Raw genomic sequence first — 13,085 nt, 5'->3', positions numbered from 1 at the left:
AATATGATTATCTTAATTTTCTCAGAAGAAAATTTTAAGTTTTAGAGAATGTAATATGCACTCTGTAAGTCTCAAAATTTTCTTCTCCTGCTGTCTGAAAATTTCCAAAGAAATTAAATTATCATCCAAATTCACTACCAACATTTTGCTATCACTGAAAGAAAATACATAAAACTGATGAGTATTATTGTAACGTAATGAAAGTCTAAGTGTTTTCCTGTTTCTTTTCCTTTTCTTGTCCTTCTTAACCTTTCTGAGTATATATTTCTTTAACTACAAAGTTCTAGAAACCATATACTGCTTTGCCCTAGAGTTACAGATGTTTCATGCTCTGCTGTATTACCATCTGTGTATACACCATCTCACCAACCCCCTTTTAAAAAGCATTGATTTGCATGTATGTGAAAAATAACCTATCTTAATGTTTTCCAAAAAATATTTTACTTCTTAAAAATTGCTTAACGGAGCCGGGCACAGTGGCTCAAGCCTGTAATCCCAGCACTTTGGAAGGCCAAGGTGGGCAGATCACAAGGTCAGGAGATCCAGACCATCTTGGCTAACACGGTAAAACCCCGTCTCTACTAAAAATACAAAAAAATTAGCCAGGCCTGGTGGTGGGCGCCTGTAGTCCCTGCTACTAGGGAGGCTGAGGCAGGAGAATGGCGTGAACCTGGGAGGCGGAGCTTGCAGTGGGTGGAGATCGCGCCACTGCACTCCAGCCTGGGCAACAGAGTGAGACTCCATCTCAAAAAAAAAAAAAAAAAAATTGCTTAATGAATTTTTTTCTTTTTCTTTTCTTTTCTTTTTTTTTTTTTTTTTTTGAGACAGAGTCTCACTCTTGTCACCCAGGCTGGAGTGCAATGGTGCAATCTCAGCTCACTGCAACCTCTGCCTCCCAGGTTCAAGCGATTGTCCTGCCCCAGCCTCCCAAGTAGATGGGATTACAGGGGCCCACCACCACGCCCAGCTAATTTTTTGTATTTTTAGTAGAGACGGGGTAATGGATTTTTTTAATGGAGAAAGGGGAGTATCAAAATTGGAAGATGTTTTTGGCCCTTAGAAATTAAGCTGCTGGCATTAGCAAATCATAAGCCTAAACAATACAACTGTAACTCAAGACTCATTTAGCAATAGTTTTAAAGACTAAATAAGGAACTAGAAGCACATCTTTTTTGTGTGTGTTCTGGATTTCAAATTAGATCAGCATCCAGGAAACTATTTAAATCCCATTTGGGTGGAAAACTGTACCGGAATATTATCTATATACTACTGTCTATCTTATCTATACTTTTCTTCCTTAAAATTTATTTGTTGTGATTTAAAAAGCAGCCCATATGCCTTACAGAAAAACTGGAAAAGAACAAGAAAACGAAACTCCCACAATCCCAACTATCCGAAACAAATCAGTTAAAAACCCTGGTGTATATGTACATGTATGTACCCAAGTAAAGAAAAGAAGGAAATTAATTTTTTTAATTAAGCAAAAGAAAAGAAAAACCTTCGTGTATTTACAACCAACACAGTAAAAACTTTATTTAGGCAAGAATCATCAATGGATGCTAAATCTTGAAGAGGAAAGTTTAATGAGGAAGTGGATATTTATACACTCTCAAAGTATCTCCCCAAAAATTAATTAGTAATGTCAAAAAAAAATCAACTATACAATAGAGAAACTACTCAACACCTTAACTAAGCTATCAAAATGAACATAATAGTAAAGGGCAAACAAACATCATATGCCTCCAGACGATAGAAAAACACATATTTCTAATCTAGTATTCCAGCCAAAAATGTATAATCTGAATAATGAAGAAACCTTAAGACCAAGCCAAACTGAGGAGCAATATATAAATAATAAGCCTTCCAATGTCATAAAAGACAAAGACACAGGAACTGTTCCAGATTAAAAGAGACTTAAGGGACAACAAAACTAAATGCAATCTGTGATCTTGGATCGGCTAATAGTACTGAAAAAAATGCTAATAAAGGACATAATAGGGACAACTGATAAAACTAGAATATGGACTATTTAGTATTACATCAATGTTAAATTTCCTGAATTTGACAACTACTCTGGTTACTTAGGAAAACATGCGTGTTCTTAGGAAATGCATACTTCAGTAATAAGGGCTGTAAAGGGGCTAGTACTACTGGCAATGAAACCCACTCTCAAATGGTTCAGGAAAAATATCAGGTGTATATATAAAGAGAATAATAAAGCAAACAGCAAAATGTCACAAGTCAGGTGATCTTGGTACCCAGTATAAGAGAGTTATTTGTACTATTCAAGTAAATTTTCCGTAAATTTTACATTATTTTCAAGTAAGTTAAAACCAAAAAATCTTGGTTTTTTAGCATTCCTCATCATATGTGTGTGGCAATTTTTAAATTAAAAATTGAATCATCAGTGTGATATATCAATTATTTAGTTTTGGAAGGCCTCCCAAGTACCTTTGAACATTCCTGGAAAAAGGTGATTGTTTTCAGGAGAATTAAAGGTGTTTTTCTCTTGCTTCACATCTGAGAAACGCCACTCTACAAACCATAAACACCCACCCCACCACCATCTCTCTAACTAGTCTCAGATAATTAGACGGGATCAAGATGGTGAATAGTGGCTCTTGATACCTTGCCAATTCCTGTGAGGCCCATCTGTACTTTCTTCAAATAAATTATGTGAGATTTCCCTATAGCCTTATAACAAATCCTTTATTTAAGCTAGCGAGAGCTGATTTCTGTTCCTTGCATCCAAAAAACCCTAAAACAGCAGGCTTTTAAGAAGGTGAAATAAACTACGGGTTCTCTCAAAGCAGGGACAGTCTTATCTCTCTCTGCATCTGTGCTGCCAGGAAAATAATAGCTACTCAAATTCATCTTTTGTCTGTGCTTCAAAAATATTGTTACAGTGAAGGCTTAATGATGTAAGATGTAATAAGCCTGTGTCAAGGCAACCAATTAAGCAGCTTCATTTAAAGAGAAGAAGCCGAGACTTATTTTCTGGGTAAGAGTTACTATGTATCAGACCAACCTGAGACCCCTATTTATGGCTACTGGACCACAGTCCTAACCATTCAAATTAGTCACATCACGAATCTTCCCATCTCAGCCACTTCATTAAAGAAGAAATGGGGTTTTCAAATTCCTGAACGCTGTCTTTCTTTAAATGTTACATAAAGCAAGATGGTAAGAGGAACTCGAGATATCTGTAAACTCAAAAATAGAAACGATTACATATATTAGTCTGTGAAATAAGAAAACAAAAATATTAGAAGAGTGTATGTTTCTTATACACATTCTCTGAAAGACCCAAACTATGTTTTCCTGACAATATCCTAAGTGGTAATGGTTAATTCTTTTCACCACATTCCTCACTTCTTACTAAAAACCACTGACACTAGGCTTCATCTTAGGCCAAACAGTAAGGAAAACATATTTAATCTTTAAGCTTATTTAACTCAAATAAATTTAAAATAATTTATAAGTGTAAATTTTTAAGACTTTAAATGAAAATTATTTTAAATACCCTATGAAAACAAAAGTCAACATAAATGAAAAAATTTAAACATTTTTGGTCTCAGATAAAAACATGAGACAACATAATTACATAGACTTTATTTTTTTAGAGATGCAGTTTCGCTTGTCGCCCAGGCTGAAGTGCACTGGCACGATCTCGGCTCACTGCAACCTCCGCCTCCTAGGTCCAAGCGATTCTCCTGCCTCAGCCTCCCAAGTAGCTGGGATTACAGGCACTCGCCACCAAGCCCAGCTAATTTTTGTAGCAGAGATGGGGTTTCACGATGTTGGCCAGGCTGGTCTTGAACTCCTGAGCTCAGGTGATTCACCTGCCTCAGCCTCCCAAAGTGCTGGAATTACAAGCGTGAGCCACCATGCCAGGCCAGGTGAACTTTAAAGTTGTAAGTACCGCAAACCAAAACTAACTCAATCCACTATCGTATGCTAGACAGGCATGACTTTAAATGCTGCAACCAAGTTGGCTATTACACAGGTGTGATTACACAACATAATCTTTATCAATATTAAAATTCAGGACCAAGAATTTTTTTTTTAAATTTACTTATTTACTTTTTTTTTTTTGAGACAGAGTCTCACTCTATCGCCCAGGCTGAAGTACAGTGGCACAATCTCGGCTCACTGCAACCTCCGCCTCCTGGGTTCAAGCAATTCTCCTGCCTCACCCTCCCGAGTAGGTAGGATTACAGGCACCTGCCACCACGCCCGGCTAATTTTTGTAATTTTTAGTAGAAATGGGGTTTCACCATGTTGGCCAGGCTGGTCTCAAACTCCTGACCTCAAATGATCCGCCTGCCTTGGCTTCCCAAAGTAGTGAAATTACAGGTATGAGCCACCGTGCCCAGCCTATTTTTAATAATTAATATCTGATATGTCCTAGTCTTCTGAAGGAATGTTTCTTCCTTTGGATTAACTCTAAATTAAGCAACCTAAGAGTTGCTAAGAAATTACCTCTGTCCAATTGTTGTAAAAATAAAGCTACATAAATCATTGCTTATCACGTTGACCTGCATGCAGATCCTTTCTAAACCCAGATTTCATATTTGAAACAGTTTTGAAATACAAAATATTTTAATTAAAAATGATGAACAAGTAGTTTACACATTAATTTATATTATAGTTAATTATTTACTCATTAAAAGACATCATGTCTGTTTTAATGGCATCTTAATGCAACACATCAAAAAAGAATTCTTTGTTGACCTGTTGCATTGAAAATGTCCAACATCCCAAAAAGCTTAAATAGTTTTGGTAAATAACCAAATGAGATTTCCAATAAAACTGTAAAATTCACCTAACAATAAAAAAAAGTTTTTCTGTCCAAAAATAAAATCCAATTATGAGCTGTTCATGAGGGAAAAAAAGAACTGATTTCATATCAAGTGAAAACATGTTATCTAGTGAAATATAAGACCAACTGCTTTTCCTGACTCTGATTTAAGTAAAAAGCATCCTAGTTACCAATGGCTAATAAAAACTTTTATCCTTAAAGATACGAATTAAAATCTAATTAACTTAGTCTGGGTCACCTTCATTTGATTTTTAATGTAGCACTTAGCATGGAAGTTCACAATAACAAAAAAACAATTTGTTTGTATCATAATATGGTTAACGCCTATCTCTTGCAATTGTTATTAAAAATATTGCAATTGCTATTAAACAATGAGTATTTTATATAAAGTAAAATACTCATTTTACATTATGCAAAATAAAATATTGTTTATTTTATATAAAGTAAAATACTCATTGTTTAATAGCAATTGCAAGATTTTTAGTTAAATACCATCCACTTCCAGTTTAGTGTAGAAAACAATTTCAACAACAAATATTGTTCCTCCATATTAAGTAAATTTGTAGGTAACACAAAAAATTATCCTTTCAACGTCAAGAAAAAAATAAGGCTCCTCCCAACATCTGCACATTACAGAACAGGTAGTAAATACGAGCCACTTCAATTTTAAACCCAGCCTAAAAGCCAGTAACATTCAGAGTAATATTTCAAATAGTATTCCTCTCGTTAATTTGCCAGTCAACACAAAAATTAATTTTACCATAAAAATAATTCTATTTTCAATATTAAAAAGTCTCATAGATAATCTATCATGAAATTGGGGGAAACAAGTCTCACAGAATACAAGTATTTAACATTTATTCTAACACATAACAGGGAACAGTCCCTGATCACCCTACATATTTGAGATGTAAATGTGTTTGCTTCAACAAAAGATTCACATCCAAGAAATAATTAAGCACCTACCATCTGCTAAAAACAAATCCTTTGGAGATAAAAGCTTTTACACATTATTAAAATATTTTTAAAATAGTAAACATAAAATAGCATCTGTTGAGAAAACTGCATACTAGTATTTCCTAACCAGTTTTGATAGCTCTTCAAAGTTCTGTTAGTTTTACACATTTTAAACACACTATGGTTGTACACATTTAAGTCCCAGTAGCAGCTTCCAGAAATGCAGAGCTGTTAGGGTTTACATAAAACACACCTTTAAAAATTAAACCACAGGTTTCTTTAGGAGATTGATGAATGAAAATGAGTACATTATTCTTGGAAATTAAGAAGCCAATTTAAGAAATTATAATTTCCCTAAGACCACTAAGATATGTACTGAGGGGAAATTTTTCTCCTATTAATTAGCTTTTCTCCCTACTTCCTCAATAGATTCAAGAAGTCCTAGAGCTTACTGGGGGCATATATGGCAATGATTTCTCGCTGGAAGCTGTGAGGAAGTCAGACAAGCCAAAATTGTAGGGCAGTTATCAGTCTTACAGAGTTGACGGGAAATGGAGACCTGTCAAGGCTCTACACTTAAACTGGGATCAGAGAGATCCTTTCATTTACACTGACAACGAAAGGATGTATGATCAAAATGCAGGCTCTAAAAATAAAATTAACTCTCCAATTACATTATAGTTGTCTACAAATCCACTTAAACAGATAAACAACTAATCCTTTAAACTCAGCTATCCTAGAACAAAGACCATTTGACTAGTTTCCCCCAAGGAACCAAATTCTTTCGAAACTCTCTGGGAACAAAAATTATGCCTAACCTTTTAATAAATTTGCCTAGACAATCCTAATTTAAAACACACATAGTAAATTAACAAAAAACAAACAATTATAGCCTTGTTATTTATAAAGTAACCATTCAAAATAAGGTACAATACTTTAAAAAAAAAAAAAAAAGCCAGTCTCATTTTACAGGAACTAAAACATCAAAAAAATAAAAACACCCACCACCACCACCAAAAAGAAACAAAACCTGAAGCAATAAAGCAAGCCAATATGAAGAAAGCTAGTAAACTGAAGACAGCTTTTCCTATAATTTCTAACTTGGTATTTTTCATTTGAGGCCAAATAAGTTCAATTGCTTTGTCTGTCTAGACCTGACCAAGGTCTCTATGAAGAAAACCATTGGGCACAGGCAGTGTTCCCTCCTATGGCCACATAAATCAAGTTTATAAGAATACACTGATTTTGTATATTGAATAGTAAGTTTAAAGTACCAAGCTTCTGAACCACAGACCTTAATCACCTAGCCTTTAAAATAAATGCACAATCTTTACACAGCAGTGAATGATCTGGACTTAAATACTTGCTCAGATCAAAATACAAATGAGTACTGACCCTAAAACCCTATACAAATTCGCCCACTACCCACCAACATTTCACTTGATAATAAAATATTTCAAATATTCTAAGTAAGGTTGTGTGCTCAGTCTTCCATGATGAAGCTCACTGGTATGTAGAAAATCCCTGAGCCAGTTATTTCTCTAATTATTTCGTAGGCTAGAACCTTATCATCAACCTAGTTGATACAGTCACCATATGAAGTAAATGCTGCTCTAAAATATTTACAATGGAATAAAAGAATCATGAAACAGTGTATACTCTCCGACCTTTTAAAGTACTACTGGATTGAAAAGCACTCATCTTTCCGTTGCTCCACAATCAGAATGGTCATTAAATGTCATTAATGGCCCACTCATATCTCACTGTTTAGTTCAACCCAAAAAGAACTCCCATTACGAAAGTGAATTCTAATCTTTCACACTTTAAAAAATTCAGTTAAATGACACCTGACACCATTTAATTTTCAGTCTCAGTCTATAAGTTTCTGAAAATAGCATAAAATGGATTCAAGACCCTATTATGGTAATGTTTTTATTTAAGGTCTATTAAAACAGACTAAATTCCACAATCCTATAATAGGTAAATGGGCATATTTGAAGAGGAAAAAAATCCAGAATCGGAGCCTTACTTTTAACTTACATAATGATGATGGTATGCTGTAAGACGATTGTTAAAGGCAGCATGAAGCTTCACTTTACCAAACACACAATCAACTTTGAAAATTCTTAAGGAAAGCTTAAATACATGGGAAAAATGGATGGCAAAATATAATGGCATCTCTACACCCAATGAAGTAACAGGTTTAGGCTTGTTTGTACAGCTCCCTAAAAATTTAAGCTGAAACACAATACAAAAACCAAAATCCACAAAATGGGTCAAGAGGTGGTTGGGAAATGTCTTACTCTAGATTGAAACATTTAATCATATAAAATAGATTGTACTTATACACTTACTAAACATTTTAATCTACTTTGGCATACTGAATAAAAGATGGCTGGATTAAACCAAACAAAAACTATTATTGGTACCCAAATAATTTTTTTTTAATGTTGAAGCGCACCCATCATCACCACTGAAATTCGCAAGGCTGAGTGTTTTTTTTTTTTTCCCCAAAAATGGAGACATTTTATTTGCCTTTCAGGAAAAACGAATCAAATTAATCAACTAAAACACAGCATTGTAATTTGCAGTAAAAAAATCAACAAATTTTTGTAACTGGCTCGGGGGAGGAAAAACAGCCCAGTCTTTTCATGTAAACATAATAAGCCTGTAATATGCTGCAGACAAACGCACTGCATGGGGTGTGGAGGACCCGAGCTGATTAGATTACCACAACATCAGCCTGGGGCCGCCATTTTTAGAATCTGTAAAGGACAAAAGAGGGAAATTTCAGTTTTTATTCCCCATCTCAGAAATTGAAAGAAAAAACAGACTATTTTCCAAGTAGGTATTCATGTCTCCAGCCTAGAGTTGAATGCACCTCATCACTTAATTCTCTCCAAGGTCTCCAGAACTCCAAACACCTTACCTTATTCACATCTCTAAAAAGGGAACAAAATAGGCAAAACGAGGTTTATTCTAGAGCTAGCTCTAGCGATTTCTCTTTGACTTTAAATTGTATCATTCTTAAGACAGAGCCCAGCAAGGACGGATCTATACGGAACTAAGGCCAGTAGAAGAGAGCACTCTGGATTGTTTTTTCTCACCCCCACCCCGTTTAGCACAGTGAACCGTTTGTTTCTCATCTGTGTCTGCTGCCATAGGATTTGTGCCAATCCCTTGGTCAAAATAAGCTTTTCTGAAATGAGCCATATTGTAGATCCTAAGGCTCCGGCACAGTAAAGGACGGCGGTAATGCAAAAGGAGTGGGGGAGGAGACTGAGAAGGCTGGGTACTGGGGTGACCACCTCAGGGGCGGGTTTACCCTCTCCAGGAGAGGATGAGGAGCTAGCTGTCTCGCTCTCCCACAAAGAGAGATGCCCAGGGCGTTCTTCTTACCCCCTTCGTATTCATGTGCACATTATACCAGAGACTGCCCGTCAAGAAATGGAAGAAGAAAATGGGGCCTATATGGCTTTTCAGCACCTGAACAAGACGCGGTTGAGAAAAAAGAGCGCTGGCAGCTCCTGGAACCACTTCGACACAAACCCTACTAACAGTCACAAGCCTCCGTCTTCACTCAAGCGGCCTTAACCTGCTGCCAATGAGGAGTGCGCCCCCTCCCTAACTCCCACTCTCAAGGGGGTTTAACTGCCAGTTTCCCCTTCCCCAACCCTAAAACCCGCCATAATGCTCCATTTCTAGGGTCAGGGAAAAGAAAGGATAAATTCGATTTAAGCAAGCAACGTCTTGCGCCGGCAAAGACACCTGAGAGTCAACGTCGGCTCCCCCAGCTTAAGGATAAAGATGAGAGACCTCCCTCCCCCTTGAAACACAAGTCCCCCAACCCCGCAAGCCCCAGGAACTCCCACGGAGACGACAGGCACTAACCTGTGATGTTCACACACGAGACACCCGAACCCCGTTATGTGCTCGACCCCCAAGGAGTCTCTCCGCACCTCCGCGAACAGGCGACCCCCCGACAGCAGCCACTGCGGACACAGGACCCGGCTCCACACACCCCCTCCCCGAACAGCAGCGCGCAGCCTCTCCACCAGGAACCGAGGAGTAGGGGAGGGGGCAGCCAGGCAGTCAACAGGAACGCAGAGACGACGGCGAGGCTGCTCGGAGTGTCTATGCCCACTCTGTTGCCGCTCCCGAACTCCAGCACGGTCTCCGACTCGGCCCCCTGCGCCCGCTCAGTGTCACTGCCTCTCGCTCTGGGAAAATGGCGGCGACGGCGGCGGCGGCCGCGGCGGCGGCGGCGGCGGCGGCGGCGGCGGCAAGTGCACGGGGCCCGCCCGTCCCGCTCCGCAGGGGCAGAGGGGGAGGGGATGAAGCTGCCCGGCGCCATTTTGCTTGTGGGCTGCCGCTCGCCGTTGCTTCTCCGCGGAGGCTCGAAGATAACAAACTGGAGGCGGTGAGGGGGACGGAATTTCTGTCTTTCTGACAACAGATGCATTCAACAATCCACCGAAGGTTTGAGGAAGTGTCGGTGTTCGGTGGGACTGGTTCTTTCCCCCTTTCCCCCAGTGGCCCTCAAGTCTGGATATAGGTGAGCTTGGGCATGCCAGTATTGGGTGCACGGACAAGGACAGCAGGGCCTGGGAACGAACTCCCTCCCGTCACCCTCCGAAAGCGATACACTTTCTCCCCCTCCCAAACAACCCCAGTCCCGTCTCCCCGTTCCTCTCCCCCTCCTCTCCCAGCCCAGTCTGGCCTCCAGCGCTGGGTGAACCCGGTTGGGGTGTCACTCGACGCCCACTAGGGGCAGAGGAGGCTCCAGTGCGCAGGCTCCGGGCACCGGATAAAAGCGGAGCTGGCGAGTCTAGCGCGGTCTCGATGGAGGAGCAAGAAACGGAAGAGGTCGGGGGGAGAAGCAGCAGGAAAAATGCAGCCACCGTCAACGCCGCCTCCCTGCCACCGTGTTTCGGGGTAAAAAGCTGCCGTTGCCGTCGGTGCAGTTGCCGTCGCTGCCTCCTATACTTCTCTTGGCCTCGGGGAAGGATTTCCCCACCGGTGGGACAATGTGCGGGGAGGGGAGTGGGAATTCCTTTATATGGCGGTGATTAAACGAGGGAGGGACAGAGAGACAGTGATCTCGAAGAAAAAAGGGGGAGACCAAAGAATAAAAGAAGGGTTTCCCCACTAAAATGACACGGCGATTCCGGCTCTTGTTTTCGGGGTCTTTCCCCGAAATGGTTTCCGTCTTCCCCTTGCCCCGCAGCGACCCGGAGCGCTGGGGGGAGCGGAGTGGGGAGAGGCAGAGGCGGTCTCGACAGCCAATCGGCGCCTGATGTGTCCTGTTGGGCGCGTCGTGGTTGGCTGGCGATGACCTCATCCTGCAGCAGCGGGTGGGGCCAAAGCCGTAGGGGGACGCTGTTGCAAAGGTAGAGAGAGAAGTGACGATGGTGATCGTTGTTGCCGCGGCCGATATGGAACCCAAGCAGTGGCGAAGGGAATCGCAAGGCTCTTCCCTGACCATTTTCTCCTGTCCCTGCGCGAGGTGAGGGCCCCAGCTCGGCCTCTGCGAAACTTTGGGGCGCTGGCGCGGAGGAGGAGACAGGATTTCTCCCGTGACTTTTGTAACTGCGTCAGGGCAAGATGGCGCTGGGTCTCCTTGGGGCGCGGGGGGAGAGGCACGTCCACCGCCGCAGCGCATGTGACCGGGCTGCATTCCTGTGGGGTTTGGCTCCGACCCAGGCCGGGGCGGGGGAGGGGACAGGGCTTGGGCGGAGGAGACTGTGGTGCGGTCGGCGTTGGCGGCCCGAAGAGGAAGAGATGACTGTTGGAAAGCGTTCCCCTCCCCCATACGGCAGAACAGCTGCGGCTCCCAGGGGAAAGCCCCCGCAGGACACTCCTCGTGGGGTGTGACGGCTGTTGGTGGAGAAGGTTTGGCGCCCTATTTTCTTATCTGCCTTTCTCCCCGCAAAGTATACTTACGTAAGGTGGTAGTTCCCTGACGTGGGACTCGGAATCAACTAGGAGTCCTTGAGGGCCTCTGGGAGGCCTAGCGAGGGGTAGGCTAGCGTCAGGGGGGTACAACGTCAAGGAGGATCGATTACTTTCTGAGGAAACAGTTTCTCAGATTGAAATAGAAAAGTATTTCCAAAGTTTGGAAACAAATGTAAAGGTGTAAATAACACCCAGGAACACTTTAATTGCTTTTAAAAGGCACAAGCAGCCATCTGAATTTAAGGGCCCTTTTCAGACTCTGTTCCTTCCTCCTGTACTTCCTGTTCTTTATTCCAGTTTCCTATCTGTACATCCTTTAAGAATATAGTTTTGTCGGTGGGATTTGCTTTTTTTTTTTTTTTTTTTTTAAGATGGAGCCTCGCTCTATTGTGCGCAGGCTGGAGTGCAGTGGCGAGATCTCAGCTCACTGCAGCCTCCTCCTCCCCGGATTCATGCGATTCTCCTGCCTCGGCCTCCCAAGTAGCTGGGATTACAGGCGCCCACAACCACACCCTGCTGATTTTTTCTATTTTTACTAGAGACGGGGTTTCACCCCATTGGCCAGGCTGGTCTCGAACTCTCGAGATCCGCCCGCCTCAGCTTCCCAAAATGCTGGGATTATAGGCGTGAGCCACCGCGCCGGGCCTGCTTTTTTTTTTTTTGCACTGGGCATTAGTAATACAGAATAAAAGCCGTGTTTTAAACTGTATTAAGTTGTAAGACTTTTCAGTACTTTTAGTCTGCTTTCTTTCTGTTGGCCTTTTGTAGTTTTAAAAAAAAAAGATGCAATTATAAGCACTTCCGGTGAATATTATTCCGTAAGGTTCCTGCATCATTATGAAATTTGAAGCACTTTTGTAGTAGTACAAACTATACTTTTAGCTTTTGAAACCTCGATAGAAAATATCCAGCAGTTTTTAAGGGCTATTTTGGCATATTCAGTAAGGTAGACTAAATTTGTTTTTCGTTTTTCCCACTTAGCCAAACTGGTTAAAGTAGTCAAAACTAGCAAAAAATTTTTAAAGGGCTTCTCCTTTTGGGTGGTGTAGAGGGTGGGGAGTTATTAAACAAACAACATTTGCAGCCAAAATCTTGCCTACTTCTTGGCAGAGCACTTATACTTGGTGCTAGGAGAAAATGATTGCTGGACCTGAAAAGAACCTGAGGTCAAGGTTGTGCTATTTCCTTAAGTCTTAGTTGTAGGCTCTTTGTAGTTTGAAAACAAGATTGGGTTTTTAATTCATTTGTGTATCCTTAAATCCTCACTAGTTTTTGTGGATTTCTTTTTTCAGTTATAAGCAACTGAATGTGGATGAGCTATAAATAATTAGTACAAAGAATGTAATTGGTC

General features: G+C 41.0%; 1 protein-coding gene and 1 long non-coding RNA gene across 9 annotated transcripts in view; one reads left to right on the top strand and one right to left on the bottom strand.

Annotated features, from left to right (window-relative positions):
- Positions 1-10,504, bottom strand: part of KMT2E (lysine methyltransferase 2E (inactive)) — a 103,272-nt gene extending 92,768 nt beyond the window's left edge. For 2 of the 7 annotated variants that reach the window (XM_054495285.2, XM_063668420.1), the window contains exon 1: positions 9,671-10,504. The gene's annotated coding sequence lies outside the window, so the exon portion shown is untranslated. The remainder of the gene's footprint in view (positions 1-9,670) is intronic. The other 5 variants (XM_054495289.2, XM_054495287.2, XM_054495288.2 and 2 more) reach the window with 3 other exon arrangements.
- A 653-nt stretch (positions 10,505-11,157) lies between these two features.
- LOC129040582 (uncharacterized) overlaps positions 11,158-13,085 on the top strand; it is a 30,932-nt gene continuing 29,004 nt past the window's right edge. For both annotated transcript variants that reach the window (XR_008503680.2, XR_010127109.1), the window contains exon 1: positions 11,158-11,285. This is a non-coding gene — a long non-coding RNA (uncharacterized LOC129040582). The remainder of the gene's footprint in view (positions 11,286-13,085) is intronic.

This window comes from Pongo pygmaeus, chromosome 6 (genome assembly GCF_028885625.2).
Source record: "Pongo pygmaeus isolate AG05252 chromosome 6, NHGRI_mPonPyg2-v2.0_pri, whole genome shotgun sequence".
Lineage (NCBI taxonomy): Eukaryota > Metazoa > Chordata > Mammalia > Primates > Hominidae > Pongo > Pongo pygmaeus.
This window is presented reverse-complemented; position numbering and strand designations above follow the sequence as displayed.